At 44.4% G+C, this 8,376-nt stretch overlaps 1 long non-coding RNA gene across 1 annotated transcript; it reads left to right on the top strand.

Moving 5' to 3' along the window:
* The first annotated feature begins 398 nt into the window (after nt 1–398).
* Nucleotides 399–2,231, top strand: LOC143132995 (uncharacterized). Its single transcript, XR_012988393.1, has 5 exons — nt 399–437; nt 1,076–1,194; nt 1,297–1,435; nt 1,679–1,733; nt 1,842–2,231. It is a non-coding gene; the product is annotated as an uncharacterized LOC143132995 (long non-coding RNA).
* Nucleotides 2,232–8,376: the final 6,145 nt, after the last annotated feature.

The raw sequence follows: 8,376 nt of genomic DNA, 5'->3' as shown, positions 1-8,376 counted from the left end.
GAGTCGGCTGAAGCACAGTAAACACAGTCGGCCCGATCCTGGCTGAGTGCTGCCACTGTCGGCGGAGTTTCAGGTCGGCCGAGGCACTGTCCTCTTGAATGGGCCGACACTGACACGCAGTAGTTGGGCTGATAACTGAGTGTCTTATTTGGCCCGATTGGGGTTTGATGGGCTACTGCCAGTTTTAGAATCAATCTCGGCAGACGGATTTCATACAGTGTGTGGCCCGATACTTCAGGAATGAACAATGATTAGTATTGCGGCTGTTGGCGGCAAAAATGAAACATTTAGCGACAGCCGGACGCTAAACATACATGGCCCAATTCTGTAAAGTGACTGTCGGCCCATTACATGTGGAAGAGCCACGAGCAGAGCAACTGTTCAGTTTGAAACCAGCAGGACGGCGCGAAATTGTCTCGTTTTGGACACTGCCTGTGGTAAGTAACATGCAACTTTACCTTTACCTGTTATTGCATGTAAATCATTATGAATGTACGTAGGCTTATTATTGCAGACAAAGTTTAACAAGTAGCATAACAAGAATGGGTGTTTCAATCTAACCCCCTTGACGATGACGAAGCTAGCGGTAACATAGTGGTACGTTATGATTTCTTAGCCTACTTTGTTGGCCTAATTACCGTTAACGTGTTGGTGGTTAGTCAAAAACGTTCAGTGCTGTAACGTTAGCTATGCTTGCATAATTATGTGGTTTTCAAAGAAAAGTGTGATCTAATCATTTTAGAAATAGCTTAACAGTTAACCAGTATTGCAAGACTTAGAATATAGCGATTGGTAATTGGGCATTTCATCGCTATCTATCCAACTTCAGGCACTAGGCAGGCAGGACTGGGACTGAGACTGTATGCCTCAAGAGTGTGTGTGTGAGTGTGTTAGAGAGAGAGAGATGGTAGCAGGGTGGGTCCTGTCCTGGTCATGTAAAGCTCATCAAAATCTGTATTTTAAGGTCGTTCTGTATTTTGTACTGAGGGGTTGTTTATGATCATGTAATCATTTTGAACACATATACTTCCATTAACCTAACGTTACTGTGACTTTTTTTAAATGTACACCTCAGAATCCAGGCCACACTGACCAGAGACCTGCCTGCACTCCTTTGGATGAAGAAGGCTACCCGTGTATACATGTGTGAACCATTTCTTGTGTTGGAAAAACAGGAGACCTGAAGAGCTCTTGGTAAGTTGTACATTGATTTAATAGAATAAGTAATACGTTTTTGTTTAGATGAGCCGAATCAGCTTTAATCTAGGCCTGTGTTTTGTGATGTGTCATTTTTAGATGCTTTTGGTTTGCCTCATCCATTATGTCAGCAAAGAACAGGAGTGGGCAGGAAACATGCGCTGTTGAAAACATGGCCAACCAACTGGAGCACCCACAAGGCTCTTGTGAAGGAAGTCCACAAGCCTTTGTGCTTCAGGTCTGTTTGTGTTGACAAATATGTCTTGCTCTTGGTGATTGTCATTGGTAATATATCAGCATTTAACAATCACACAATGTCAATGTTGCCCAAAATAACTACCAGGGAGGTGTCACCAAGACAGCTGCAGAGTGGCAAGACTGGGCTTTAGTAATATTTTGTCAGACAGTAAAGGATAAATAGTTTAATGATTTTTTTCTTTTCTTTTGAAATGACATGCTGTCCATGCATCTCAAATTGAAGGATGGATGGAAAGAACTCTTTGATCAACCCCCACAGAGAGCTGAGGTGGCTATCTGTAAGTATATTTGAGTGGACAAACAGAACTTCTCTGACAGATGACATGTTGAAATCTTGCTTAAGACCTCATAATGATCTTATAATATTCTTTTATACCTAAATGCAGTTTGGAGACACCCCCGGCTGGTAGTGCTGCTGAAACTGGTGGAGGCAACAATGAAGCGGCAACAGAAAGAGAAGGCAGGTGGCAAAGGTTGCTGCTGTTGAAAAATACTTTGAGAGTGACTATGTGTGCATGTATGTAGCTGGGTAGGTCATGGTACATGGTACAAAAATACAGAATTTAAAGCACTAGCACAACACTTAACTCACAACCCACAACTACTGACAATGGAATTACTCTTTTAGAGTGAGTGAGTGAGGGAGAGAGATAGAATATTTCTGTAAATGTTTAATGTTAATTTAGAATAATTTATTTCTTTGAATCATTATACAGTTTTAAAATGTTTAATTGTTTGTGTTTTTGTATATGAAAGATGTCGATTGTTGTAGATAAAAGTAGATTGTATATTTTAACTTGTTTAATTTCTAGTGTATATATGTAAAAGCTTGTATAATTTTTAAATGTTTGTTTTATTTGCAAGGTTGTGTGTGTCAAACTTGTTAATAAAAGTAGCTTGTGCTTTTAATTACTAGTTCTGGATTTGTGTTTATTTTCAAGTACTTTTGGTAGTTAATGGGCCACATGTGGCCCGGGGACCCAGCCGACATTCAGCCAACACTCAGTCAGATCAGTTTTAGAGTGTGTGGGCCAGTACAGGCCCAGAGGCCCAGCCAACACTCAGTTATATAGTGTGTGGGCCAGACCTGGGCCAACAGAATGCATGACAGTCATTTCACAGTGTGTGGGCCAACAGAAACAATAAGAGTCATTTCACAGTGTGTGGGCCACACCTGGGCCAACAGTTCCAATAAGAGTCATTTTACAGTGTGTGGGCCAGACCTGGGCATCTGTTTTTCAAACATCTTTTTTTTTTTTTTCATTCTTCCCCTTTAATTACACATGCACACCATGCACGCACTGCTGCTTAAAGCACACGCTGAGGCTTCTACATTCTTCAGACTGTCATTCCGAAGGTTAGAGTGAGTCACAGTGAAGGTAAGTGGGCATAATTGTGCAAATTTGACCAGTTTTGTCCTAGTTTGACAAGTTTAATACTGCATACATGATTAATGAACTTTATTGTGTTTGTGATGGGTTTTTTTTTTTTGAAGAGAAGATATGTTTTTGGATGATCGGATTTTAATACAGTAGCAGCTAGCATGCTAAGCTGCTAGGGCACCCTGTTAGCTATTGAAAGTTTGAAAGTTAACAGATAGCAAGGTGACATTGATATGATGTTGAATTTCCATCCAAATCATCATTTTGGTTGAGATTGAAATCTCAATGATAAATAGACATTGAATCAGCATTACAATCCTGACAAAACCCCGACAGTGCATGAGCATAGATAGAGAGACATCGAAACAACATTGGTTTATAGTTTATATTGCCATAATCGATAGAGCATCGATACATAGTTCACTAAAATATATTGAAAAGTCATGGATGTATGGTTTACTGGGAAATTTTGACGTGGTGATTATATCTATGATTGAAAAGTAGTGGATTTTTTTTTAACCGCGCGACGACGTTTGAACTGTCCGGCGGGAGATCATTTTGAGCAACAGTCAACCGTGTTCAGCTCTCTGTCAAGTTCGCCGCTCCACCTTAATGGTAAGCAAGCATTTATTGATCTAACGATAATGTTTCAAAGTGAAATTGTACTACATTAAATTCGGGCATGTTTACAGTCTATGTACATCGTAGCCTACTGTCTAAATTATAAACTCATTCATGCTTGAGTCAACTTAGGCTTCTAGCTACGTTAACGTTATCGTTGCTGTTGTCAAATTAATGTTTTACGTTACGTTATGGCAGTTCATCATAATGTTATGTTAACGTTACTCCCAGTCTGATTTATAATTAGGCCTTCCTTAACGTTAGTTGTCAGTAAGTTAGCGTTTATTATATTCATATGATTTACATAAAATGTTTGTTGAGTTTACTGTCAAAATGAAAGGCTGAAGATGATGTGCTGCTGGCTAACGTGAACGCTTAGCAGCTACTGTTACCAGCTAGCCTAAGTTGACTCTAGCATGAATGAGTTTGTAAGTTAGACAGTAGGCTACGATGTACATAGACTGAATATGATTATTCTAAAGTTTCACTTGTAAGTAGCCTTCAGTTGAACATATTTATCTAACACTCTATCTTTCTTCAGTTTATGTTAGGTGCCGCTTCACTCTACTGGATGGTGGAGGATCTGACTGCAACCGTAGGCCTACTGAATGGATGGCAGGGAAGCTCAGTACACAGGAATTTATAAATGAAGAGTGAATAAATGCACTTGCTTTTCAAACTGATAACAAGTTGTCAATGGTTATTTATGCAAGGTTGTGTAGCCTAAACCAGACATACCTAGCCAAATGTATCCTGGCTGTAGATAAAGCAGGGTATGAATTTCCCAATATTTTGCCAGATTAATGGTTTACTGCGGTTTAATATTAATTGAAATACCATTGAAATCGCATTGATCTTTAGTTTGGTTGTAATTTCAACATTGTTGTTGAAATATAATTGAAATTCCGCTGGTCTATAGTTAATAAATCAACATTGTTTCAATATTAACTGAGGGTGCAAACTGATGTTAAATCAACATCGAAATCCGACATTGATTCAATGATTTAATGTTGACAATACAATGTTGATTCTACATAGTTTCAATGCCTGTCTGCTATCTGGGAACCTACATTAAAATGTAGTTTAGGTGCTTTTAAGACCATTTTAAAGGGAGAAAATATGTTAATTTCATGAACTTTATGGAAATATAATGTTTGAAGGGAGAAAATTGTCAATGAATTTAGCTTTGTGTGTTTTCACTAAACCATGTGGTGACCATGGTGACTTCTGGTGGATTTTGTGAAAGAAATGGACAGATTTGAGTGTTACAAATTATGACATAACCATCAACACAAGCATTTACAAAGCATGATTATTGCAGTACTTGAACAGGATTATTCATGTTTTTCTTTTACCTTTTTCATTTACATTATTAGTAATTAGCCACTGTACACTGTAGGCCACTGTACAAGCTATTACTATTTAGAATTATTTACGATACATGATACATTAAAAAATAATTGATGTCCTATGTTTTTTTTATTAAGGCATTAGGACAAAAGGCTAAATATGTTTTTTATTCCTCCCTTTAGTCAATTTCAGCATTGGTGTCTTAACTTTTGCACAGCACTGTATAAACTATATAGACTTCTCTTTCATGTCATTACACTGTATTGGTGCCTGTCACTTTAAGGCCGTGACGGCCCGTGGGGCTTGCTTGATTCTCACGGTTTTAAGCTAATTTAGTAGCGTTGTTGTGCATGGTGCATAAGAATATGTGGATGAAATTAATTATGTTTTCCATGTCATTTGGTAAAATAAATGCTCAAAAACTCGAAGAAAATCTATCTTGGATTATAAGAGATAAGTATCATTTCTATACTTTTGGTGAGCTCTACAGGAATTACAAACGATCTCCAGATGTATATGGTTGCGTATCCTATTACTCAAATTCAATTAAACCCACCAATAGGCTAGCTAGACCTTAGTTTCACAGCCTAGGTATTTTAGCAACACAGGGCTTGAAAGCATTGCCTGTATCACAAACAAAAACGAAGCAATGCGTGGAATTTATCTGGGAATAGGCTACTGAAGGTGGGGGCGAGCTACCTCGCTGGCGTGTTTAATTTGGTAACATAATGTAGGCTATGCTTTTTTGCACAAAATTGCATCTGCTAATAAACTTAAACATAAACACAAACAAGCATGATCTCCTATGGAATCCTGACTGCGCCTTCAACGTTAGCCAACTATTATTTGTTGACATCAAACCTGAACGTACGGCAGCTGTTCCTGAAGTTCACTTGCGTATTTTTTTAGGCAACTTTTTTTGCAATGGCGCTTGTATTCCAGGAGTGGCGCTGCGCCGCTGATGAATACATTGTAGGGGAAACACTGATCCTTTAATGTCCCCCCCCCCCCACACACACACACACACGGTTACAACCCATCCCCCCTCCCACACACACACACATGCGGTCACAACCCACACCCCCTCCCATACACACACACACGCAGTCACAACCCACCCCCCCTCCCACACACACACACACACACACACACACACACGGTCACAAACCCAACCCCCCACACACAGTCGGCCCCCCTCCACACACACACGCGGTCAGAAGCTACCCCCCCCTCCCCAACACACACGCGGTCACAACCCACCCCTCTTCCCACCCACCCCACACACACACGGTCACAACCCACCCTCCCACCCACACACACACACGAGGTCACAACCCCAACCCCCCCCCCCCCCCCCCTCCCACACACACACGGTCACAACCCCAACCCACCCCCCTCCCACACACACACACATGGTCACAACCCACCCTCCCACACACACACACACGGTCACAACCCACCACCCCTCCCTCCTCCCACACACACACGCGGTCACAACCCCAACCCATCACCTCCCACACACACACACACACAGCCCGCACCCCTTATTCAAAACTTTTATTATTTAAACATTTGTTATTTTAAACTTTTTTTTCCACACTGGGAGTCTATGGCAGCCTATAGCACCATGTGGCACGGTTTAAAAATGTGTCATGCTGATTGGGGATGGTGTTTTCTAATGATAGTATATTTTTCTGTTTTCAGATGACACTAGCAAAAGGAATTGTAGACTGCCCCTTGTGCGGTAGGGCGTATGCTGCCCTTGTCAGCCGTCTCAAGAGGGGCCATCATGTGGAGAACGTGGCAGAGAGGGCCATTCTCTGCAAGATGGGGAACGGGAGGATCCCCATCAGATCCGACCCGTGTCCAGCAGCCGGGTGCTCGTACCACAGAACCCGGCTGGACAAACATGTCCCAGACAGCCACCAGGAGCTGACCACCGCCGAGAGGGCTCGCCTGATGGAAGATGCCAAGCACCGCAAGGCCCTGCAGATGCTGGCGGAGCTGAGGGCGAGCAACCCGGCGGTGGCCATGGTCAGCTCCCTGGACCGCCCAGGAGGAGGAGAGGTGCGACCTCCCTGACTGTGGCCAAACGGGCCAGGAATGTGGACCTGGAGGCCCAGGTCAGAAGGTGAGTACATTCTCATTTAATATCATTCATATTGCTTTCTTGTAAGAGTTTAGAGAAATCATTTGCCTGCTCTATATGAAAAGTGTCACAAGTCATTTGTTTTTTGCTTCAGACTGACTGTGGAGCTGCAGGGGGCGAGGCGGTTTGGTCGCCTCCAAACCAGGAGGCTGCAGAGGGCGCTGGGTGCTGCCCACCAGCCTGCCGCCCACCGGCCTGCTGCCCCCCCTCAGCCTGCTGCCCCCCAGCCTGCTGCCCACCGAAAAAACAGTTACAGGCCACATCAACAAGGGGTAAACGTTTCGGGTCTAGCCCTTCATCAGTATTCCTTGTGCGTCGTGTGGGAGGGGGGGTGGGTTTGTGACCGTGTGTGTGTGTGGGAGGGGGGGTGGGTTTGTGACCGCGTTTGTGTGTGTGTGTGTGTGTGGGAGGGGTGGGTTGTGACCGTGTGTGTGGGAGGGGGGGCAAGCAGGCAGGTGGGACGCAGGCTGAGGGGGGGCAGGAGGTGGGAGGAGGGAGCGGGTTGGGTTGTGACCGTGTGTCCATGAGAAAATGGCCACATGTTCAGCAGCACATGGTTTAGTGTTTAAAAATGTGTCATGCTGATTGGGGAAGGTGTTTTCTAATGATAGTATTTTTTTCTGTTTTCAGATGACACTTACTGAAGTAATTACGACCTGCCCATTGTGCGGCAGGGCGTATGCTGCCCTGGTCAGCCATTTGAAGAGGGGCCACAATGTTCAAAATGTTGCAGAGAGGGCCATCTTATGCAAGATGGGGAACGGGAGGGTCCCCATCAGAACCGACCGATGTCCAGCAGCTGGGTGCTCATACCACAGCACCCGGCTGGACAAACATGTCCAGGACAGCCACCAGGAGCTGACCACCGCCGAGAGGGTTCGCCTGATGGCACATGCCAAGCACCGCAAGGCCTTGCGGATGCTGGCGGACCTGAGGGCGAGCAACCCGGCGGTGCCGATGGTCAGCTCCTTGGATCTTGAGGTGGACGAGGTGGTCGTGGGGCCCGCCCAGGAGGAGGAGGAGGAGCGGTGCGACCGCCCCCGCTGTGTGGAGGAACGGGCCAGGAATGTGGACCTGGAGGCCCAGGTCAAAAGGTGAGTACATTCTCATTTAATATCATTCATATTGCTTTCTTGTAAGAGTTTAGAGAAATCATTTGCCTGCTCTATATGAAAAGTGTCACAAGTCATTTGTTTTTTGCTTCAGACTGACTGTGGAGCTGCAGGGGGCGAGGCGGTTTGGTCGCCTCCAAACCAGGAGGCTGCAGAGGGCGCTGGGTGCTGCCCACCAGCCTGCTGCCCACCGGCCTGCTGCCCCCCCTCAGCCTGCTGCTGCCCACCTGCCTCAATAATGCTCAGTTGGTGGGGGTGTCTCGGATCCTAAAGAAGGCCCTCTCGGACTTGAGGCGGCACATCACCC

Source organism: Alosa pseudoharengus, unplaced genomic scaffold, assembly GCF_046254945.1.
Source record: "Alosa pseudoharengus isolate Yale_2024_CS ecotype anadromous, Long Island Sound unplaced genomic scaffold, YU_APseudo_1.1 YU_APseudo_1.1_scf_19, whole genome shotgun sequence".
In the NCBI taxonomy this organism is placed as follows: domain Eukaryota; kingdom Metazoa; phylum Chordata; class Actinopteri; order Clupeiformes; family Clupeidae; genus Alosa; species Alosa pseudoharengus.
Note: the sequence above shows the minus strand (reverse complement) of the source record. Positions and strands in the feature narration are given on the sequence as shown.